The following is a 25,967-nucleotide window of genomic DNA, read 5'->3' on the forward strand; positions in this document are numbered from 1 at the left end:
TTACTGGGCTCTGTAAAGTAGTAACTCTAGTTTTAACTCTAGGGTGTATTTTCAGATCAGTTGGCTTTATTTCTCAGTATAACTTGGCTTAGACTAACAAAGCTAGCATTGCATAAAGCTATCTAGCTAACTGCAGATACAGTTATATAAAATCCACATGAGCTGGTTTATAACATTGCTTGTCATGGTAGAAGTTACTGAACCTGCCTCACACTAGTTAGTGTCCTCAGCTTGGCAATCAGAATGAGCTTGGCATCTGTAAAGGTGTGGGAGGGGGAGACTATGGAATGCTCTTTAGGTCTTTACGCCTAAACTGACACCTGTTTTAACACATACATTTTGGACTTCTTAAGACATTTAAAATTGGTTGCTACCCATCTTTTGGCACCTGACGGGGAAAATTCAAACATTGCAAAAAATGTAGTTCTAACTGCTTGGGCTGTAATGGAATGGAAGTACCTTATCATCTAAGAGTCTTAATGGGTTAACACAGCAAATTTTGCTGTCTTAAGACGTTCAAACTTGACGAGTTAACACGGACGTCAATGTAGACGTACCCAAAGGGCATTCCATGTGAGACAACACTCTCTGGTGTTTTGAAATTGGACTGCTTTAGCCATTTAAATATGTTTTGCTTCATAGTTTCGATGACTTTAGTATTTATATATCTACAATGCAGAACATTAAAAAATATTCAGAAACAGAATTTCTTATTTATGGTGTCTCTAAACTTTTGACTGGTACTGTATATAATATTAATATCAGTGTTTAAAAAAAAACTAGCTAGTCAACAAGAAAAAAATACCCTATGCTGGTTGGCTAGCTCGTTAACTAGCTTTTGGCTAAATTGGAGCAGCCTGGTGGCCAATCTTTATTAATTGCACATTGCACCAGTAAGAGCAGAGTGTGAAGGTTCAATTAGCAGGGTAAGAGCACAGTTTTACTCAAAATATTGCAATGCACACAACATTATGGGTGACATACCAGAGTTCAAAAGAGGACAAATTGTTGGTGCACGTCTTGCTGGTGCATTTGTGACCAAGACAGCAAGTCTTTGTGATGTATCAAGAGCCACGGTATCCAGGGTAATGTCAGCATACCACCAAGAAGGACCAACCATATCCAACAGTGATTAACTGTGGACGCAAGAGGAAGCTGTCTGAAAGGGATGTTCAGGTGCTAACCCGGATTGTATCCAAAAAACATAAAACCACGGCTGATCAAATCACGGCAGAGTCCAATGTGCACCTCAACTCTACTGTTTCCACCAGAACTGTCCATTGGAACAATAAATTATTGTGGTTTAAAACCAGGTGATTCAGTTTCATTGTCCAACCCCTGTATTTCTGAAAACATTTTGTCCTTTGAGTTTTAGAGCTGTAAAATTGACTGTGGGGGGAGGCAGTTACAGTTCTCTGCTGCAGTGCTGTCAGCCAATCAGAGGCGTTATGATTGCATGTATAAATATTCATGAGCAAGTTCCAAAATCCTGTCTTTCTTCAGAGACCAGTAATTCAGTGAAATAAAGCAGGGATTTTTTTTCACAACAAAAAATGCCTCAAACAGCATGCATTGATACTAGAGACCACCAGTGTTGGGAAGTAACGGATTACTCTCTCTCTCTCGACTCTCTCTCTCTCTCTCACCGACAAAGGTTGCTAGGAACCTGGGTGTTATGGTTGATGACCAGCTCTCCTTCACGCACCATGTGGCCTCAGTTGCTCGATCCTGCTGCTTCGCGCTTTATAACATCAGGAAAATTAGACCGTTTCTGACGCAACAGGCCACCCAACTCCTGGTACAAGCAGTCGTCATCTCACGCCTCGACTACTGCAATGCCCTGCTAACTGGCCTCCCGGCCTGCGTAGTAAAACCACTCCAAATGATTCAGAATGCAGCAAAACGGGCACACGTCACCCCGCTGCTCATTGAGCTCCACTGGCTACCAGTTGACGCTCGCATCAAATTCAAAACTCTTACAATCGCATACAAGGTGATGACAGAACAACTCCTTCCTACTTGCACTGATCACTCCTGAAGGCTTACGCTACCTCCCGGCTGCTGCGCTCCTCCAATGAACGTCGCCTCGCTTTACCAAACAAACATTCACACAAAGCAATCCAGACTGTTCTCATACAGAGTTCCCCAATGGTGGAACAAACTACCTTCCACTACCAGATCAGGAGAACCTCTCGCTATCTTTAAGAAACTCCTGAAGACAGAGCTCTTCAAAGAGCTCTTACTCTCCTAACACCTCTAACACACTAACTACTTCTAACCTCATTTCCTTCTTCCCCTCCTTCACTTCTCTATTCCTTTATTTCCCTTTGACCTCCTTTAAGCCCTATCTAAAAATGGGTTATCTTAATTCCTATTACATTTGTACTTCATTATTGTAAATCGCTTTGGACAAAAGCGTCTGCCAAATGTAATGTAATGTAATGTAATGTAATGTACATGTAACGGCTTTACGTAATCAGATTACAAATTATGAGTAACTGTAATCCGTTACAGTTACTGCTTCAGTAAGTGGTAATCAGATTACAGTTACTCTGCTAAATTAAATGGATTACATTGCGGTACTTTCCTATTTTTGGTCTTCCGATCCAACACTGACAAAACGCAATCACATTCACATAAATCACAACATCAGAATATTCTATGATTCACAACCTCCTGCTCACTGCCCTCTAGCGGGCCCGTCGGCGGGCCCATTCTGACTATGTAAAGTAGAATGCTTAAAAGCTTCAAAATTCTAAAAACATCGACCAACTAACCAACTCATATTCATTAGTACTACTTTAACTACCTGCATGCAAATTCATCAGCCATCTACATGAAACCAGTCGCCAGAAATCTCCAACTGAAAACAGCATGTTTTTTACATCATTTAACTTACATGGGGAACACGCCTCCCCAACAAAATAGCCTTATAAAATATTATTAATATGTAAAATAACCTCAGATTATATTATAGAAAATTCACTTACTATCACAGCATCCACAATACAGCACTGAACCGCAGATAAAATATCCATAAAGTCCTTTATTCGCCTGCTTACTTCTCCTCACAAACATGCGTTTAGTTTCAGCGCAGCCGCAACGTCATATTCTCAAGCTCCTAGCGACCACACATGTAATGTTTTTCCGTAAAGTTGTACGTGAATACAAAGCTAAGGATGTCCTCGTCTAGATTCTGTGGTTTTTATTGGTCCACAAACCACTATTTTTCTTGAGTGATCGTCTTTTGAACCAATAACGTGAGCGCTGTATCAGTCCAATCCAATCAAATCAGGTCATAGCCTTTCTCCAGGGTCACAAAAGTGATTGACACCTATTTCAACCAATAGTCCACCCTTAGACGAAAACACTGGCACGTAATTTGCCCTGATTGGTCTCCTAATGGCTGGGGGTGGGGCATGCCTAACCACTGTCACCAAAATCCCTCTACTAAACAAAGGTGCGCCCACAGCGCGCATACGTGTAATTTTGAGTGTCATTTTATCAAAAAATATTAATATTACTCTAAAATAGACTTACATTAATTTATTTTATCACAAACAAACAAAAAATATTACAAACTGTTGTTGTATAGTAACAGATTTACTTGTGTATCTTTGTATTAGATTAGATTAACTCTTCAATGCTTTGTGCTATAAATTAAAAATTTTGTAATTTGTTTGTCAAGACCCTACTGAATCAGGAAATGTAGAGAATGATTGACTATTCCTCACCAACATCCATACACACACTATAAACTCTAAATATAACAGGTGCTTTTTTTTTTACATTTTCTTCTGCATTTGATGTTCTCAAATGGAACCTAAATAATGGAAATTAAAGTGTTGAAGTAATTATTGTTTACTGTTTATGAATACACTGCATTTGACATTTAATAATAAAACATTCAAATTATATTTTGTTTGCATTTGTGAGTTCTTAGGAAAGGAACTCGATTTAATCGCATTAAATCGTATTAACTGAATCGTATCGTATCGTATTGTATCGTGACATAATTTGAGGTATCGTACCTTATCGTATCGCTGACTAAAATAATCGTATCGTATCGTCATGAATCTTGTGATTTACACCCCTAGATAATCCTGGCAAAAAATCTACCTGCAGAACATGGCAAACCTGCAAAAAGATAGCTTACAGATAGCTTACAGTTGTTGTTACATTGTTTGGTTTTTGTTTGGTGACTGGTTTAATGGTTTTATCATCAATTTATAGAAGTGTTTCATAAAATTGTTTGATGAAATGGTTTCATAAGTATTTTTATAGGGTGATTTAAAATGCTGTTTTATTTGTTTATCTATTTGTTAACTGGAAAGAAAAATAAAATAATAATATGCAATATGTGGTTGCTACATTCAGTTCATACAATTCATTCAGGTTTAAAAAAACAACAATATTGTAAGTAATCCAAAGTAATCAGATTACGTTACTCATTTTACAAATTACATTTTGAGTGATGTAATCAGTAATCTGTAAGGGATTACATTTTAAAAGTAACATTCCAAACACTGGAGACCACAACTAAACATTTTAAAATGAATGAAAATGTGGAATGAGACCTTTTGATCCAGGTGGTGTTTTTTTGGCCAGGCAGTGTAATTCCATTTGTTTTGCTTCATAGTTTGGATGACTTTAGTATTAATCTACAATGAAGAACATTGAAAAATAATCAAAAATGTATTATTTATTATTTATGGTGTCTCCAAACGTTTGCTTGGAACTGTATATAATATTAATATCAGTGTATCTACCCTGTTAAAAAAAATCTAGCTGGTCAACCAAAAAAAAAAAAAACTGAAAAAAGGCTGTGTTTTGTCTGGATGACTGGATGATTGTTTTCTAGCAAGGTAAACATGTTTAAAATTAATGAAAAAAATTCATACCTGTTTTTGTCTGTTTATACATCTAAAACACTGATGATATCAGTGAATGATGTTATAGAGCTATAATGACCAAACACTCCTTCCTTTTGTCTAAATTACCTAACCTACCTCAGTTATGACGTGAAACTGGCTGGAGGTGTGTGTGTGTGTGTGTGTGTGTGTGTGTGTGTGTGTGTGTGTGTGTGTGTGTGTGTGTGTGTGTGTGGAGAGAGAGAGAGAGCCTTGTGGGTGTGTGCTGAGCCGTCTCAGCCATGAGGGAGCCGCTCACAGTCATCAGGGCAGTAATGCATTAGCAGCACCTCAGCAGCTTTACTGGAGATACTGTACTGATTTCCCCTGGATCCATCCCGCCTCTGTGGACTGCGAGTCTAAACGGTAAGAACCGAACTGCTCGTCAGAACCGGGTCGGGGTTTGAGTTGTGACCCACCTGTGGCTGGGGTTGAGGTGTGTTTTGTGTAGGAGAGAGTTGAGGTTCAGTTCTGGAGTGAAAACCCTGAGCTCTGGGGTCTAACGGGCTCGGAGAGCTGTGCTGATCCACCAGCGTTCCACAGGTGGTGACGGAACTTCTGCTAGAACTCGAACTCGCCGGTCCACCTTAAATCTCGCAGCAGTTACAGTAGGGAGCCGCTCCGGCGCCTGAGTGGAGCTGATGCGCTGTTAAGGTGGAATTGGGAGTTGGAGGAAAAAAGGAAGCTATCTTCGTTTCTCTGACTTGAGTGTGTTTTTAAATGTGATATTAATTTGTTTTGTCCTTATTTTATGATTTATTCGTCGTTTTCTATGTGAATTCTGACAGGAAATAGTAAGGCATTTCAAAAAAGTGTCTACAAACTGTGAGAAATTCTGAAGGCATATGTTGTTTAACCACTAAAATCTTTAAGAACACTAGTGGACCAGTGCAATTTGAGATATTCAGTCATAATATCATCCTTTTAAGTGTTATATGTGGAGCAATTTAGTTTATTTTAAGGTACTGAGTCATAATCCTCATGAGTCATAAGTGAAATATCTGGGGAAATTAGTCTTTATTAGAGAAATGTAGTCATTGTTTCAAAATACTGAGTAGGGTGTGCCATATCGTATCATACACAATAATATTGTCAACATTTTTGAATATCATTATCGATATTATACCTTGAAATATTGTGCCATATCACCCACCCCTAATTATCACATCAGGGAACTACTTTTTTGGTGAAAAAAAAAAAAATCACACTGTTCTCATTTCCCATTATATACAGCTCTGGAAAAAATGAAGAGAGCACTTCATCATTGCACTGAATCATTCTTTTTTCAGATTTAGCTATTTATAGGTATGTATTTGAGTAAAATGAACATTGCTGTTTTATTCTATAAACTACTGTCAACATTTCTTCCAAATTCCAAATAAAAATATTATCATTTATAGCATTTATTTGCAGAAAATGAGAAATGGCTGAAATAACAAAAAAGATGCAGAGCTTTCAGACCTGAAATAATGCAAAGAAAACAAGCTCATATTCATAAAGTTCATAAATCAATATTTGGTTGAATAACCCTGGTTTTTAATCACTGTTTTCATGCACCTTGGCATGTTCTCCTCCACCAGTCTTACACACTGATTTTGGATAACCGTATGCAGTTCAGCTTGGTTTGATGGCTTGTGATCTTCCATCTTACTTTTGGTTATATTGGAGAGGTTTTAAATTTGGTAAAATCAAAGAAACTGATCATTTCTAAATGGTCTTTACTAGTGTATCTACTAGAGACAGATTATATCTGTCTTCTATTATATCTGGCTTCTGTTACATATCTGATAAAATTCTTGTTTTAATATCTCAGTTAGGGGTGCCATCTCATATTGTATGCAATAATGAAATTTTATTTTCTGTAGTTTTATTTGCAGTAGTGTATTTTTAAAATCATTTTTTAATTCAGCATTTGTTATACTGCCAAGAGTATCGTTAGCGCAAAAATACCATGAAATATCGTAATATTACTTTAGGGCCATATCGCCCACCCTAATACTAAGTCATAGTTTTCAGAAACACTTTGTAACTCTCGAGAAGACTTTTTGTAAATAAGTATATTTCGATGTACTCTGTTTTACTTTTGAGAAATTGTGTCATTATCCTGAGATATACAGTCAAATATGAGTCAAATGGTTTAAAACTGTACATTACACAAAAAATACGTTTCCTGTTGGTTTCTGGTATCATTTATTTGCATAATGGGCGTGTCCACATAACCCTCACTCACCATCTGTGTAAGGTGTGTCCCACCAGGGCTACCTTCCCATTGGAGTTTGTCAGTTATCTGACAGTAATCTGACGTAATCAACATGTTTGCATGAACTTGGGTAATCAGATAATGGGAAATGGGAAATCAGTCAGATAAATCATCAGATTTCTGCTTTGCAACCAGTCAGTAAACTCACAAAATAGTAAATATATTTGAGAAGATATTAGATCACCACAAGCTGCCTGACAGCTTGAACAGTTTTGATTTCCTTGGCACAGATTTCTAGACAGATTTACAGCCTCTGGAACTAAGCTCCAGGGACAGTACAGCTTTCTTCTGGATGATATTTAATTCCCTCAGTACACAGTGATGAAGAGGACTGTCTAATACACCCTGGATCTCCTGTAGCTCTCGATTTGAGGAACTGGAAAGGCCTAAGTGTATGATTTCCATCATTTCCATTCCCATCAGACCATTCTTGAATGACCCCTGTACACACGGGGACTGTCCTCCTGGAAGAGACCTCATCATCACGAGAGGATAAGAGTGATCCGTATGAATAACATTGTAACAATGCATTCACTCGCAGTGACCCCATGCCCCGCCCCCACTCCAACCCCAAGGTGACTCAAACCCTGCCGCTCTACAGAACCCTCAGATATGTGCTTGTCTCTGTAATAAGGTGTTTATGCACTACAGCCTCGCTATAATAACCTTGTCCGAGTGGCTATTTACTGACCTGTTTACTGACCGTTACAGCAGACAGCACCTGATCACGTCTCACATTGACGTTCTCCTCCACCTGAGGAACAGCTGCTCTTACATATTACACTAATGCATGAGCATTATCAGCTCTTTCCACCGCAGCGTCCAGCCTTCACTGACGTTCTTCCTTCAGATCTGAATGCAGCTGTGACTTTAGGACATGCTGGCCAGTTAAGCTCCTTGTGGCTAGGCCTGTCATGATAACTGCGTTATTGATTTATTGTACAATATACAGACATGATAGGGGATGGACCTAAACCAAAATAAAGCTAAATGAAACATTCAGCTGATGGCTGTATACTGAATGCTAAACAAAGAATTTCAGTGAAAAATTCACTGGGGGCCTCTTGGGAAAAAAATGCCAATGTTACTCGAAACACTGGATATTTAAAATTATACAACAGTTAGTTCCGACCTCACAATCTGATTGGTTGAGAAGTGTTCTAGCCGTGCTGATATATGTGATAACATCACGGCCTTCTCACACTAAACCTGTGTCACTCCGCCGACGCGTTGCCGAGTAACGGCGTATTCACACAGGACACCCGCAGCTGTGTTAGCTTAGCGCAGGCTAGCACTCAGCTGCGACACACTCGCCAACAGCGCTGACTCGTCTTTTGTGAGAAAAAGGGAAAGAAAATCGCTCGGTTACTGCCGTCTGACAGCCAGAACGCTAACCAGCTAGGCTAAGCTAAGCTAAGCTAATGCTGAGCTAAAACAAGCTACGCTAACCTAACCATAGTCCAGCCGGCTAGCTAAAACAAACACCACCCAGCAAAACAAGCAGAAATGCTCAAAAAATGTGCAGCCTTCACCTGAAGATGACTCCACGGAGCAGGAGAGGAGAGTATTAGCGTTATTTCACGCTCCTAACATTACCATCTTCACTATTCCCAATTTTGATTTCAAGCTAACGTTCGTGGTGTTAGTCTGTATGAACCATGCACAGTTTTGTAGTTAAGTTTCAGTTCTGTGACAGTTGTGGTGGAACTACTTTTTGGCGGAAGGCACAGTCCATATTAAAGCATATTCAAACTGAATTTCCTAAAGTTCTTTGATTTATTTTCTTTATTCATTTTGTAAAAAAAAAAAAAAACTGTTGTATAAAAGCAATAGAACACTCAAGGTCGTGTGTTATTACGAATAACATCACGGCTGTGATGATCTACGACCGAATCACAGCCGTGATGTTATTCGTGATAACACACTCCCTCTCGTGATCTATTGCTTAAATATATTATAAAACATATTTCTTCATTCTTGTAAAAAATAAAATCACTTAATATAGTGAAAGAAAGAAATAGTTAATGTTTGGTTATTCATTGGAAGATCTGAAATAGTCTTAAAATGAAAATAATAAAATTTATATATATATATATATTTTTTTTTTTTAATTATTATTTTTTATTACTATTATTTCGGGGACAATATGTCATCCAGAAACATCATTGTGACAGGTCTACTTGTGGCTGAAGCTCCATCCATGCTCCATAATAATGAAGCCTCTTTCAAAACCACTTCCATCTCCTCCTCTTGTCATCTGGGTCTAAAATTGGGGTCACAGAGCATAGTAGGAAGTTAATGGCTTAATTGAACCATGAGGTACACCTGTCTGACAGCGCTCTATATGTTTCTCCACTCGCTCATTCAGGTTCATCCTTTTAATCTGTCATTGGGCAGGTAACGAGACTAAACAAGAACAATGATGTTAGATGTTAGTTCATGAATGTGACGAGATGTTTACGTGATGAGAATAAATGGGATAATAAACCAAGAACCAAGCATTTTACATGAAGAAGATGAATAAATCTTAGATGATTAATGATGTTTGGCTATAGAACAGTAGTTGGGGCTAAATGATCCAAATTGAAATGACTGACTTTTTCACACTATAAGGCGCACCGGATTTTAAGGCTCACTATTAATGAACATCTATTTTCTGGTCTATTTTAATACAAAATGCGCACAGGATTATAAGGCACATTATGTGACACTAGTAAGGAACAGGGGTGTTGCCATGTTTTCCGTCTAATTCAGCAGGTCTCACCACTGGATGGTGGGGGTGGGGGGTCAACTAAAAGCTAAGCTAAGTATACAAAACTGTAATTCTTAAAAAAGACATTTTCTTTTAAAGTAAAACAAGCTCTGAATGTTAATTTACACAGATTCATCTTCTGATTATTTGGGTGAGTAAAGCACTTCCATTTATTTTACAGTAAGCTTAGTTTCCAGATTTCCACTTATGCTGGGTGCAGCAGCATTAGCATTAGCGGCTAACTGCTAATGTAAGTAGTGCTAGCTGCGGTAAGCAGCACTTAGTGCAAGTAAATACTGCCGACAGTGTTACACTGAGGAACCCTGAGTGTTCAAGTAAGCCAGGGCACTATCAGCTAGCAGTTTATTTCAAGTAGCTTGTTGTAACACGGTAAAGGCGTGGGCTACAGTCCGATATACTCACCTCTGAATGGCGAAAGAGTTTATGCAGCAGTGAGAGTGAGCAGTGACGGTGCCGCTACACACTCACACACACACACAGCGGGGAGTGTGTGTGGAGATTTGTTAGCTAGCGAACTTATTCGAGGCTAATTGGACTTTCTCAAAACTAAACAGCTTTAGAGAACATTTGAGGAAGTTTAGTCCGGGATGGGCTGTGTTTTAAAACCGTATTCCTCAGCTCCAATGTGGGAGTATTTTGGCTTTAAGCCAAATGAGCGAGGAGAACCATCAACGCGAATCAGCCGGTATTTATACAAGGTTTCACAACAGTGGAAACAAAAGCTGGCAATACTACTAACCTGAGATCTTATTTAAAGCACAACCATCCAGCCCAGTTCATCCAGCTGAATATTGAATATAAAAATTGTTCCCCCAGAGAGATCCTGCCTCAAGCCCCACACGGTAAACATGCTGGTGTTTCTTGCTCAATTCGTCTGACAGTTACAAAAAAAATACTTTTATAGCAAGAGCTCTGTCCTGCTGAGCTATCTGTGTGTCTTCGATCATATGGACTAAGCTAATGTGTGTTTTACAGCATATACATATATGATCAGAAAAAGGAATCTGCCCATGGGAAAGTGCCCATGTGTTCTGAGTTTTTTAAAAATAATTTAATTAATGTAAATGTTACTTTAATCTATTTGTTGTTACTTTATTTTTTGAAATACATTTTTTGAAAGGGTCTGTTTAATATTTAGTGCAGGGAGCCCAATGTCTGCTCTTAATAATATAAAGTTAGTTTAACTGTAAAATGGTGTAATAGTATTATGCTAGTATATTATTACACCGGCACATTGTCTTAAAGCTCCTTTGGGAGCCCAGAAGCAGGAAAAAAGTATTTTCTATAGTGGTGCTTTAAAATGGCAATATTATTGTTTATCACAATAATTTCTGGGACAATATATCGTCCTGAAAATGTTGTTATCGTGACAGGCCTAGTAACCAGCTAATGCTAATACTGCTCCCACCTCAGTGCTGAAGAACTAATCTGAAACTCCTGTTTAATGCTGAACTTAAGCAGAGTGGCTTTACTGCTCCTTACAACCTGACTGATAAAAGTTATACATAAGGTGTCAAAGTCAAAAGTCAAGTCAAAGTCAAAGTGGTTTTTATTGTCATTTCAGCTATATATTAATGATAACTTTAATGTTTTTTTCTGGTGCGCACCCTCTGTATCAGCTTTTCTCGCTTTATTCTCCCACTTCTCACCACCTGGTTCGCCTGTGTGGCTCCGCGCTCTTGCGTCTGCACAGATCTGATTGGCAGAGGAGAGCGTTTGGTGATTTTAACACACACGTGATTGGTCTGTGAGTTTACTGCGCTGTAAAGCACGTAAACGTTCCGCCGCTTTAAATGAACACTGTCAGAATTAAATCCTTCTCAGTAGTTTATCAGTTTGCGGTCCGCCTATTAGTGACCCCTGCTCTATACGCTCTACTGTTGTTGAGCTAATCTGAAGACCACGTGAAGTTTGGAGGTGTGTAGTGATGGACTCTGTGACCTCTGTGCACTATTCTCCTCAGCATCTGTTGACACCACTTTGTAATTTTACACAGTTAGTTGTTTTCGTTTACATTCTCTTTCACTTTTTATAAATTCACTGAGAATTCAATGTGGAATATTTGAAAGTGATAACATTTCTACACTTGTGGCCATGGAAATGATTAAAACCTGAGTTAAATGTTTTGGATTGATGAATGAATACTTTTGGCAGTATAGTGTAGGTTGAGTGCCCGAGTTGATATAACCAAAATCAGTGATCCAACATGTCATGAAATTATTAATGCACTTTGTGAAGCCAAGGTGGGAGATATAATCTGTTGAATGTTGAATGTACTATTGTGTGAAGCTGCCAAAGCGTTGTGAAAAAATCCTCTAAAAAAACTGAAATCTGAAACTCTGATGACGATGTTGAAATGATTAGTTGTGTATCCCTATCTTGTGTACTTATAGACCATCTATAGACCATCTTTCAGACCATTTTGTTTTAGAGAAGAAAAAGAAAAAGTCAAATAAAATAGTGCTTGGACCCTTAACTAATTAATTGTTTGATATGCGCTTTGTCAGACTGACATCAGTTACTGAATGAACCTCACACTTTTGTGGCGCGTAGAGTAGACAGCCCAGTAAATACCAGTTCTGATGGACTGAGAGCTCCTCTGCCTCCTCTCTCCTGCTGATAAACGAGCTATGCTGAATGTCAGAGCGTTCTGTCCTTTAAAAATCTATTTGCCTGATAAAACGTCATGAATAATTTGATGTTGATTGCAGGTTACATTGGAAATACACGTAAACACAAGTCTGAACATTCTTGGTTACTCGATTACAGAAACCTTTAGACCCTTCCATTAAAGCTTGAGCAGGTAATTTTGCAGAAACCACCAAGTGTACGCATAAAAAAAGCCAACCCCTTCTATTTAGTCCCTTTCTTAAGTCACACTTTTAATTTACTGATTGCTCTTAGGATTTAAGAGCACTTAAAAACTACACTATATAGTGAAGGAAGTAATTATTTGATCCCTTGCTGATTTTGTAAGTTTGCCCACTAAAATTTAAGAGTTTATAATTTTAAGGGAAGGTTATTTTAACAGTGACAGATAAAATACAAAAAATAAAATCCAGAAAATCACATTGTATAAATTATATAAATGTATTTGCATTTTGCAGAGAGAAATAAGTATTTGATTCCCTACCAACTATTAAGAGTTCTGGCTCCTACAGACCAGTTTTATCAGACCTTTTAATCAGCTCATTACCTGCATTAAAGACATCTGTCTTAAATTGTCACCTGTACAAAAGAGATTCCCATCCACAGACTTAATTAATCAGTCAGACTCTAATCTATAAAACATGACCAAGATCATAGACCTGCACACGGCTGGAATGGTCTACAAAACGTAAGTAAGATGTTAGGTGAGAAGGAGACAACTGGTGCAATAGTAAGAAAATGGAAGAAATACACAATGACTGTCAATCGACATCAATATGGGGCTCCATGCAAAATCTCATCTCATGGGGTATCTTGGATCATGAGGAAAGTGAGAGATAAGCCTAAAACTAAACAGTTAATGATCTCAAGGCAGCTGGGACCACAGTCACCAAGAAAACCATTGGTAACACATTACACTGTAGTATCCACAAAGTCGCCCTGCTCAAAAAGCTACATGTGCAGACCCCTTTGAAGTTTGCCAGTGAACACCTGAATGATTCTGAGATTGATTAGGAGAAGGTGCTATGGTCAGATGAGACAAAAAAATTGAGCTCTTTGGCATTAACTCAACTCGCCATGTTTGAACTCGCAGAAAAACAGGCCAAAGAGTCTAAAACGGAGAGAGTGCGCATTGCTAGCGCAGAAAAACGAGCCAAAGAGTCTAAAAGCGGAGAGAGTGCGCAGTCTAAAAGTTGCCGTAATTAAGGAGTTTAATATTAAGAGACATCATGAAATGAAAAATCAATTTGAAAAATCTTAGTTTACACAACACTGTCAAAGATAGATAAAGATAGTAAGTCAAATAAATTGGTGTGTAAATGAAATAATCAGGAAAAAAGTATTATTTAAATTGGTATATTTCATTATTTGTTTTATTACAGAGTCGTTGACTTCAAATATATTTCTCCTTCTGGCTCCTTCTAGTCAGATCTTAACAGGTTGTATGGAAACTCTTTCATTTGAAGTAAAAGTTTTTGTTGTAGGCCACATCTGCGTTGTATAGTGTAATTAAGGGGCCTGTCTTATACCCCGCGTAAGACACATATCGGTGCTTATTGCTATCTTATACCCCGCCAACAGTTTTTTTTTAAACTTTCAGCCTTTGCCATTTAAACAGCAATGGTGCTTGTGAATATATCTACTCCGATGAGCATGGTGGTCCGGAGGTGAGGTGCATTTAGGTCAATTTCTGGTTTATTGCTATCTTGGCAACGGAAAACACAGGTGCACCAAGGACTGAAAAAACCTAGGCAGATGGAAACAGTCAGATGTTCATTGCTATCTTGGCAACGCAGGCATGGATACGCAGCAACACACTTGGATATGCAGCAGTGTACAAACCCAACTGCTTGTGAACACTGAATCGTTCAATGTTACCTTATTTGCCCCATCCTCAGTATGTAAGGCCATTTTCAGTGGTCAGTATAAGAGCTTTGTAAAGGATCTCTGGGAGCAAACAGCGTCAAACAGATGTTATTATGATCACAGAGTCAACAGACTGAGTGGAGCAGTTTATGGCCCAGTAAACGCAGTTCATCAGAGGCAGCCTGTGTTTGGACGTAGATCCAGTAGGTCAGTGGGTTAAACAACTACTACTCACTAGCAATATTATATTCTATTCATTATAATTTTAAAGCTGTTTTTAAAGCTGTATATCATTTTAAAGAGATAAATTAAAAAAAGTAACCATAGAAAACGTAGGAGTGTGTTTAACGTTGGGGGGACACATTTGCTAATATGAATCAAAGCCCACCCAATAGTGTCTTAGAAAATTTGCAAAATTACAGTTAATCCCAAAGAATCAAAATATTTTTTTTTCTGTATTTCTGTTTATTATTAGTTAAATCCAACCAAAGGTGACCTTTGTTGGCTTACTGCCCTACAATAGATGGTGGCAACTGTACTTATGTGTTAGTAAGCGATTAGTTGTTGCAGCCTGTGACGCTATGCTAAAAGACACAGCAAAAATAATGAATGGCTAAGAGTCCTGTGTTTTTTACTTTTTCTACTGAAAGCACTTCTTATGATGATGTCCTTTTATTAAAAAGTATGTAATTTTTGGCAGCAGGTAATATAAATGTTAGAAGCTTTTTTTATTGCAGTATATTGTCCTTGTTGTGATTCATTGCTCTCATTACTGACCTCATGTTTAAAGCTAGACGAACTCCCCGACACCCAATGGGGCGAAAGCTCCGGTCAGTGAAGCTGCTGCTGGCTGCAGAACATTTCTGAACAGGCATCTGAACTCAAGCCTAAACAAAGTGAAAGACCACATAACAACCAGGGCCAGTAAACAGTTAACAACGGACACAGTACGTGAAACGCACTTTCAAAATAAAAGTATATTTTAAAACAATTGCTGATTTTTCTGCGTTATCATTTTTAGGGGGACCAATCCTCCTGTTGCTAATATTCTACGCCAATGGTAACCATTAATATGTAGCAACAGCTCATACCCACATAAAGATGTAGTGGAGTAAAGGCATTCAAGATGGCAGAGTGCATTAAGAAACGTTAAACATGTCTAACAGTATGTTAAAACAATGCACAGTTTGAGCAGAATAGCCTTAGCAGGGTTAAAGCCGCGATGCTAACGGACACAGCAGTCAGGCTGTTTAAGAAGAAGAAGGTTTAAGAAGAGATGCTAACAGATGCAGCAGCCAGGATCCACAAGATTGGAGCTGGTTAGTCATAATTAGGGCTGCAACTAATTATTATTTTATTTTTGTTACTAATCATTGAAAACCCTTAGGTGGGATTCTTAAACATTCCACACAACGTCAGCAGTTCTCTAGAGTGTGACCAAATTGGCAGAGCGAATGAAGGGTGGAACCCCACTTTGATATAATTATTTTTCAACATCACTCAGAATCCGATGAGTGATTAATTTAGCTCAGAAATACAGTTAGCATGGCCAGTTAGCCGCTAACCATCTCCGTTAACACCAGCAGTTTGTCAGCCTAGCTAGCATTGGACCGACAGCTGCATTCAGGTGTTGTGAAGGTATTAACTACAGACTGCAGTAAACTATAGTCAAAATCACCATATCCTATTAAACCAAAGACTCAACAAACACTAACCAGCACAAACACTCCCATCTGTTGTTAAAAAGAGTGATCAATGTCGCTTCGAAATACAGTTAGCATCTTCAGTAAACTCTGCAGTCTGTTAGCAAGCATAATGTCATAATAAAAGTCATCAGATCAGCTTGTAGACTTGTAAACCAAGAACAATAAAGAACATCTATTTTATTTTATTTTGCCTTTACTAGGTACTAATATTTATATATATATATATATATATATATATATATATATATATATATATATAATTTTATTTCAGATTTTCCCCATTTTCTCCTAATTTGGCTAACCAATTGTCCCACTGCTTTGTGCGTCCCCATCACCAGTTGCACCTGCGATCCTAGTAGGATGCGGACGAGCACAGGCCTCCTCCGACACGTGTGAAGTCAGTCACCCCTTTTTTTGAGCTGCTGCAGATGTATCATTGCCTGAGCAGCTAGCACGCTCAGAGGAAAGCACAGCGGCTAGGTTCTGATACATCAGCTCACAGATGCAGGGCCAATTTTGCTCCCTCTGAGTGCCGGCAGCTGATGGTAAAGCTGCATGACTGAGGGTTCAAATTTGCGACCTCCCGCTCATAGTGGCAGCACTTTAGAAGTACACTTTTGATCAAAATATGGTAAAATATCTAAATTCTCTTAGTAATTGTATCTAATTTTAAGCGTTTTAAGCAGGGCTGGTATAGATTATCACTGCAGTGCAACATATTTAAACTATTAATGTAAAAATGTCTTAGAGTGTAGTTACTCTTCAAGACGTATTTCAGTAACTGCTGGCATGTGTGACTTTTTCCTAAAAATTCTTTGTAATTTAAGTGAATAAAGGTGCATAAAACTATATAAAATTGGTCTTGGGTCAGATTACTGACCAGATTATTAGTTAATAATAATTATTAGTCATTTTTTGCCTAGATAGACAGTGCTAAAAAAGAAGTCAACCTGTAAAACTGCGGTGTTAAAGGCAATGCAGTTGAACATTTGGGTGCACCTAACATTTGTGCCAGTGCACCTAAGACAAAAAGTTAGGCGCACCGATGCAACCAGTGCAAAAAGTCTAGAGCCCTGAAAAAGCCTCTAATATCACTAAGTGAGAGAAAAAAAACTGGTAGCTAACATTAGCTTAACTAAAACTACGGGTTGTTTTGAAATTGCTGATGACGCTGCCAAATTTAAGGTGGAACTGAAAACTCAGATTTACACGCCAATTTATTGATAAAGGCAGGTGAGAAATTTACTTAGAATGAGACACATCTTGTTTAACTACTCTAGCAGGCTCTAGGAACATTAAGTGAAAGGAAAAAATAGAATTACTACAAACTAACCATGAATTACCTACATCCATGGCTCTTAAATGCATCCACCCACAGTGGACAGTGCAGTGTAGGTTAATTTACCTCATAACTGTATGCAAGCCAAATGGGCATAGAACAAGGAAGCAATTAGAATCAGAGTTTTCTGAAGAAAAATTATTTTACCATTACAGACACACCAGGGAATGAATTAAAAGAAAGACAAAAATAAAATAATCTTTACAGGAAAAATGTTATCGATCCTCAAAAGTTAAGTTATTCGGTCTAAAATTCTGCAGGAACTAGTCTAACTTTTCTGTCTTTGTATTAAAAAATATACTTGAATATACATTACATGTAAATCACCTTCATTAGAATATATGTTCTAATTGGCTGTGTGAAAGTTAACGGCAACACGACCGTCGCTGGGATTGGTTATTCCAAAATATATCTAACATAACGGCACTAATTAAACCTGACATCATTAAATATGTTCTATCAAAAGTCAACATAAACAAAGTCCAGTCAGCATGTTGTTTTCCGCTCTTTGACCTCTTTGGAGGCTCCAACCAAATCTTCTGGCCTGTTTGTGACTTTGCGTAGAGCAGACATGCGTTGGCTCTCTAAGGAGCACACACACTCATATAGCTTGTTCTGTCATGTTCCATCCACAGGTTCATTCTTCCACCACAGTTGTCAATTCTCTCTCGTCTCAACAGCATAAAGATCCAAGCAGAATGATAGATTCCCAGAATACATGATCTGGTGTGCCTGCACTGATTATTAATAATGATAACAATTATTAAATGATTATAATTATTAAAATGGTATAACCATTTAATGTGTGGGTGACGACTTCCCAAATCGCTCCCATCAGCAGTGAGTGGGTGGTAATGGTGGTGATGGGCAGCATCTGGCTAGAATTGGCTGTGAAAACAGACAAGCGATTTCATATCCATACCCCCAGCCCCCCAACATAAACACATGTCCCACAGGTCAGTGCAACGCTCTTTGCTGTGTTTTTTTTTTTTCCCAAGGGACATGGCAAAATTCATGGGACCCAATACTGGTTCTCAGATATTCTACTGTCATAGAGTTTACTAAGCAATTTTGGCCTGTGAATGTGAATAATTCCACCATGTTCGGATCTGTTTCTCACTTTCTGTTTTATTAGACTTCCTGGCCAAAACTAACAGAGCTGTGGGTGCAGATGGCGGGGTGGCAGCGTGGGCATTCTGATCTATGTGAAATCATTTTCACACTGAACTCGGGAGGACAAAGCAGATATCGCCTTACGCAAGAATCAGGCTGATCCATCCGAGCATCTGTCTGGTCATCTCAGAACATAACCTGACTCTGGCGTCCAGCTCTGTGTGTGTTTTAACTGGGAGTGAGAGACGGCTCAGCTGTTAATTTTGTAAAAAAAAAATCTAATGTAGCCTTTAGTTGACGCTTAATGATGATTGCTTAATATTGTGAAGGCTCTGAAGATGTCTGGTGGTATCTGGTTTCAAGAGCAACATTTGCAGTAGCAGTAAATCCCGTAAGAAGTCCTGCAAGTTGCAGTTTTCCAAATTTCTTTGTCCACTCCTGGAGAACTTTTGCTATGGACTTCCACTGCATATCACTGTGGGAACACCCCACTAAACCTGCCTGATGTTTTGTAGATGTTCTGACCCAGTCCTTGTCTGGAACATCACAGTTTCTTATTCATTCTTTATGTTTCAACCAATGACTGAAAAAAAAACATGGATGCTATGGTTTCATTGGCTTCTGTTCTGTAGAAAAAAGCCAAAAGTATCTGCTGTGTTGTCAACTGTGCAACCAGAGGTGGAGCCAGACTCTCCTACTCATTTGATCACAAAGCACAACCTCTTCTTCCAGATCAAGCATGTGTCTCAGACTGCCTTCATCAATGTTAGCTGGCAGGCTAACAGCTAAGTAGATCACACTGGCCAATTCTAAGTAAGCCTAACATCACACACACAATACACTCTGATGATAATCAATAATATGAATAACTAGCTAGTTAGTCATCCTAAAGTTTAACTGACACTGCTTCTCCATGTACTGATCGATCTTAACAAAAGAAAAAGGTATATGTTTGGGTAAAATGAACAGTGTTGTTTGTTCTATAAACTACTGACAACATTTCTCCCAAATTTCAAATTTAGAGCATTTAATTATTGTAATTTAGAGCATTTAATTAAAGAAAATTATAAAAAAGATGCAGTGCTTTCAAACCTCAAATAATGCAAAGAAAATAAGTTCATATTCATTTAGAAACAACAGCCATACTAAAGTTTTATCTAAGGAAGAGTTCAGAAGCAATAATTGATAGAATAAGACAGATTTTTAATCACAGCTTTCATGTGTCTCGGCCTTATGCCACTACTGGTTCAAAAATTTAAGCAGTTCAGCTTGGTTTGATGGCTTGTGACCATCTATCTTCCTTTGATTACATTACATTGGTTTTCAATGGGGTTCAGGGCTGGATATTAGGCTGGCCATGACACTGTCTTGATCTGGTGGTCCTTCATCCACACGTTAATTAATCTAGCTGTGTGGAATTGAATATTGTCCTGCTAAAAAAAAAAAAAAGAGTCCTCAGAGTTGGGAAAGAGAGATTGTCAGAGCAGAAGGAAACAAGTTTTCCTCCAGGATAACCTTGTATGCGGCTTAATTCAGTCATCATTCGCAAAGACCAAACTGCCCAACCAGATCATCACCGATCCTCCACCAAGGTTCACAGTGGGTGCAGGTACACCTCTGCAGGTCTTCAACTAGGTGTTGAGCAAAGCTGAAAATTGGACTCATCAGAGAAAATGATCTTACTCCAGTCCTCTATACTCTAATTCTTACGATTTTCAGACTGGCTCTTCTTTGCTTCTCATTGAAGAAGGCCCTTTTTCTTTTTTGAGTCCTGCCTCTAAGAGATTGTTTTAAAGTGTTCTTTCCAAGGTCACCCAAAAGCAGTGTGAAAGACTTGTGGAGAGCATGCCAAGATGCATGAAAGCTGTGATTAAATATCAGGGTAATTCCACCAAATATTGATTTGTGAACTGCACTGTACCTTTTTCAAAAGGTTGACCATTCCTGCAAATAAATGCTCTAAATTACAATATTTGTACTTGTAATTTGTTGTCAGTGGTTTATAGAATAAATCCACAATGTTCATTTTACTCAAATATATACATATAAATAGTGAAATCAGAGAAAGTGATCATTTTGAAAATGGTCTCTTATTTTTTTCCAGAGTTATGTACTATACATCTGTTTTAAAACACCAACTTAAAGAACTGATTGCTCACTCGCTGCCTAGTATGTACAGTATATCTGCTGCTTTTGTTGCAATTTTAACTAGAGCTTCATTGTTATTCTCTACACCATCAGTGGTTTTAATGTTATGGCCAGCTGGTGTTGTTTCTAATGATTTTTTGGACTGATGCTGCATTTACAAGCTTTAGAAAATTTCAAGGCAGCCATTTTATTACAAAAGATGTAAAAATGTGTCCTTGGAGTTGCCTGGAGATCTCAGAGATTAGAGGAGAATGGCTGAACGTGATTGGTTAACAGTTGAATTTAGGAAGGATGAGGAAACAGAAAGGCCACATCATTTATTCAGAGCTGCCAACACTTAAACAGACCTCAGAGAAGGATTTTAGGCATTGCTCAAAGATGGTGCACACTAGGGCAGCACGATATACAGTGGTGTGAAAAAGTGTTTGCTCCCCCATGATTTCTTTCTTTTTTTTTTTTTGCAAACTAATTTAAATAGCAGTCAAAGACAACACAAGTAAACATGAAATGCAGTTTTTAAATTAAGGTTTTTATTATTAAGGCACAAAATTCCAAACCTACCCTGTGTGAAAAATGTAAACCTAAACCTAATAATTGGTTGGGCCACCATTAGCAGCAACAACTGGAATCAAGTGTTTGCAGTAACTTGCAGTTAGATCATTGTCCTGCTGCAGAACCCAAGTTAAATTTCAGCTTGAGGTCACGAGCAGATGGCCGAATACATGGATCCATTTATCACAGCAAGTCTTCCAGGTCCTGAAGCAGCAAAACAGCCCCAGACCATCACACTACCACCACCATGTTTTACTGTTGGTGTAATGTTCTTTTCTAAAATGCGTTGTTACTTTTAAGCAATATGTAATGGGATACACACCTTCCAAAAAGTTTTTTTTTGTCTCATCAGTCCACAGAGTAGTTTCCCAAGTCTTGGGGATTTTCAAGATGTTTTTTTTTTTTTTTTTGCAAAATTGAGATGAGGCTTAAAGGTTTTTTTGCTCAGCAGTGGTTTTTGTCTTGGCACTCTGCCGTGCAGGTAAATGTTGCCTGTTTTTTTTCTTATAGTGGAGTCATGAATGCTGACTTTAACTGAGGCAAATGAGGCCTGTAGTTTTTTTTATGTTGTTGTGGGGTTTTTGGTAACCTTTTGGATGAGTCGTCGCTGTGCTCTTGCGGTAATTTTGGTCAGCCGACCACTCCTGGGAAGGTCCACCACTGTTCAATGTTCTCTCTGTGGTTTTTTAGAGTCCCAAAACTTTAGAAATGGCTTTATAACCTTTTCTAGGCTGATCGATCTCAATTACTTTCTCATTTGTTCCTGAATGTCCTTTTCTATTGACATGATATGTAGCTTTTAAGTATCTTTTGGTTTACTTCGCTTTTTCAGGCAGGCCTTGTTTAAATGATTTCTTGATTGAGAACAGGTGTGGCAGTAATCAGGCTTGGGTGTGGCTAGAAAAGTTCTGTTTTAACTGGGGGGCAAATACTTTTTTACACAGGGCCATATAGGTTTGGATTTGTTTCTCCCTTAATATTAAAAACATTCATTTAAAAACTGCATTTTGTGTTTACTTGTGTAGTCTTTTACTAATATTTAAATTTCTTTGATGATCTGAAACATTTAAGAGTGACAAAAATAAGAAATCATGGAGGCAAACACTTTTTCACACCACTGTATACTGTAGAGTTTTCAACAAAACACAACACAACACAGAAAGAGTTTTGAGGAGCTCCGTTTAACTTATATACCCCACCTTTCACAAAAAGGATCTTTTTATATATATATATATGACAGTGGTTTTTCATTATTTTAAAACGTTCTGGATTGTAGAATAATCAAAGTCTTGATTGACTCAGGAAATAGTTTGTTTTTTAAACAGATTTTGGTTATAGTCAATAGTGCAAGAACAGGGGGAAGGGAGGTGCTCCCAACTTTAAATCTTTTCACAATCATCCACATTAAAAACACTGCAAACCACCAACTAAGATGAATCCCCGGTGAATACAAGACTGCGGTGCTGCGGACTGGACTCAATCCCACTCTACAGATAATCTCTTGTTTTGCCCCATCCATTGGTGGATGGTAACATAATCAAAACACCAGAAGACCTATATTGAAAGTATTGGTTAGTGCTGGTTTAGTCACATTTAGATGAAATATTAAATGATGAATTGAGCTGTGTATGAACAGGGATTTCTACAATAAGATCAATAAAAGGGTTATCTTGACTTCTGGCTGTTTCTAGGAAATGGACTTCACTGTTTTTAAACTGGAGTGTATGTTCTACACAGTAAGGAGGCCAAAGGCTTCCCTGTGCTGTGTTTTCTCATAGCTGTTGGTCATTTTCTGTATAAGCTATATATAGATCAGTAAACTGGATGTCTTGCGTAAGATCAGACGCCTTTGACCGCATTATTTTGAGGGACTTTTGGCTGAGTTTATGGCTCCTTAGTTTTTATCACAAAGATTTTATGATTAAACAGTTAAAATCCTGAAAATACTATGATTAAAAAAAAGTTGGTGTAAGATGTGAGTGATAGTGTAAACCGGCCAGATTAAACTCATAAACAGTTGTTCATCTAAATATATGTATGTTTCTATTTAATGAATAATTTAACGTAATATTTTAGATAGATGAGAGAAAGTGTTGAACAAAATGATGCATTGAGGGGGCACTGTAACACTGAATAAACAGTCTGATAAGTCTTTACAAACACTACTTTTAATTCAGTACTGTTTGAAGTAAAGCAGCTTGCCATCCTGAACATTACCACATTATTTACATCCAAATAAAAGCTGTACTTTAGACTAGCTAGGCTAGCTCTCAATGTGAGTTGTTACTACCTCCACCATGTTTGGAGGCTGTTAGCTTTTAATGTAAGTTATTGATGAAACTACTGTGACGACCCCCCGCCCCACCGGCTCTAGGATGGTATGTCCCAGAGGTCAAATAAATAAAGTGTTTTATATTTGCTACTAGCTTGTTGTCCTCCCTTCGATTATGTTGCGATCCTGGAACGAGCTGGGTCGTAACACTACCTACACCATGTTTGGAAGCTGTTCTTAAGCGTGGCTAGCTCTCGCTGTGAGTTGTAAATGAAACTACCTCCATCGTGTTTGGAGGCTGTGCTTAATCTGTCTAGCTCTGACTGTGAGTTGTAGATGAAACTACCTCCAACATGTTTAAAAAAAGTTGTACTTTAGCCTGGCTAGTTTTTACTGTCAGATGTTGATGAAGCCACCTCCACCATTTTTGGAAGCTGTACTTTAGATTTGCTAGCTCTCAGTCTGTCACTCTCTAGATTTGCTAGCTCTCATTCTCAGTCTCACTCTACCATGTTTGGAGGCTGTACTTTGTCTGACTGACTCTCACTATAAGTTGTTGATTAATCTATCACCTCCATGTGTGGAAGCTATGTTTTAGCCTGGCTAGTTTTTATGTAAGATGTTGATTAAACTACCTCCAACTTGGTTGGAAGCTGTAGTTTATCGTGTCTAGGTTTTACTTAGTGCTGGGCGGTATACCGGTTCATACAGTTTACCGAAGGCGAAACTAGAATCAATATGCATTTCTCTCATACCGCCATACCACTAGAGGCGCTGCGGAGCGCCGTGCAGAACAGCACCGCCAGAGTGTTGCCAACTTAGCGACTTTGTCACTATATTTAGCCACTTTTCAGACCCTCTAGCGACTAATTTAGTAAAAAAGCAACTAGCGACAAATCTAGTGAGCTTTTGTTGTGTTATTGGAGACTTTTGGAGACTCTGAGATGAACACTCGCTCTTCAGTTACTGACCTCCGCGCTGCAGCGGGTGCTGCTGTGAGCCCCGCCCCACACCACTCACAGTGCAGTCACACCCACACCGCTCCACATCCACACTGCAAATAAACTGCGCTAACCCAAAGCCACCGCTGACTGACCCTGCTCCGTATTTTCAGAGCAGGAAAATAAATATAAATGCGTCTTTAGTGTGACACGAAAAAAAATCACTTAATTTAACTCACACAGTCTCAGCCAGTCACTCACCTAATTCACCACACAGCCTGTCACTCACCTCCTCCACAGTGTCTGCCTCTCTGTAAAAAGCTACATCTAGCTAGCTCGTCATTGAACAATTTGTCTATAATAGGTTTAAAAATAAATAAAACTTAAAATTAAAAATAAAATATTAATTTTAAAATAATATTAATTAATTTAATAAAATAAAACAAAAAATAACCCTGAAAAACTAAAAAGTAAAAAAAAAATGAAAAAAAAAAAAAAAGATAACAGTTCCAGTTAGTACAAGATTTAACAACACGGCAAAGATTATTTAACTATTTGCCTATTTAAAAAGCAACAGAAGTTGTTTGTTAGAGTTCATTTGTAACATTTCTAGAATATTTAGGGTGTTTTTTACTCACTTTTTTTCTCTCCCACAACGTTAATCCTTTACAGCTAGGCCATGACGTCATAGGACAGCCAATAGCTACTTTACTTACTGAGGCGTTGGCAACACTACTGCCTGCAGAGAAATCAGAACACCTCCTGCTGCTGTTTCTACTGTATGATTGTTTTATCCCATTAAAATAGAGCAGTAACTACAGCCCTTTTAAATATATTAATACTGTAGCTTGAGAGATGATTTGAATGTGTTTGTTAACTAGAGAAAGAAGGTAATTGTGGCTGATTTTAATACTGTAATCCCTCTAATGGCCTTAATAATAATATTGTAAATTTATATTAAATTTGTGTCTTACTCGTGCAATAGAGCTTTTGAGAAATATCTCTCTGAATACTTACATTTTGAGTATTTTAGGTTTATTTATACTATTTTAATGGAACTGTTTAAAATATTAAAATATAGTTTTGTATTAGAAGCTGTGTTAGAGTTTAGGGCTGGGGCGACGCGTCGACATAATCGACGTCATCGATTACGAAAATACATCGATTTGCATAACGTGCGTCGGCGCGTCGTAAATATGATCAGAACTATGTTAATTAACACGGTAACATAGAAGCATAGAACTATTATTTAATTAAAATGATTTTTAAGAACAGCTAAACACAGTTCTGCAAGTCAAACGCGGAGGAGTTCACGTGCGAGAGAGAGAGAGAGAGAGACACACACACAGAGAGAGAGAGACACAGAGAGAGAGAGAGAGAGAGAGAGAGAGAGAGAGAGAGAGAGAGAGAGACACACACAGAGAGAGAGAGAGAGATT

General features: G+C 38.2%; 1 protein-coding gene across 1 annotated transcript in view; it reads left to right on the top strand.

Annotated features, from left to right (window-relative positions):
- The first annotated feature begins 5,116 nt into the window (after nt 1-5,116).
- hrh1 (histamine receptor H1) overlaps nt 5,117-25,967 on the top strand; it is a 32,292-nt gene continuing 11,441 nt past the window's right edge. The window contains exon 1 of the mRNA XM_007248424.4: nt 5,117-5,276. The gene's annotated coding sequence lies outside the window, so the exon portion shown is untranslated. The remainder of the gene's footprint in view (nt 5,277-25,967) is intronic.

Source organism: Astyanax mexicanus, chromosome 24 (genome assembly GCF_023375975.1).
Source record: "Astyanax mexicanus isolate ESR-SI-001 chromosome 24, AstMex3_surface, whole genome shotgun sequence".
In the NCBI taxonomy this organism is placed as follows: domain Eukaryota; kingdom Metazoa; phylum Chordata; class Actinopteri; order Characiformes; family Acestrorhamphidae; genus Astyanax; species Astyanax mexicanus.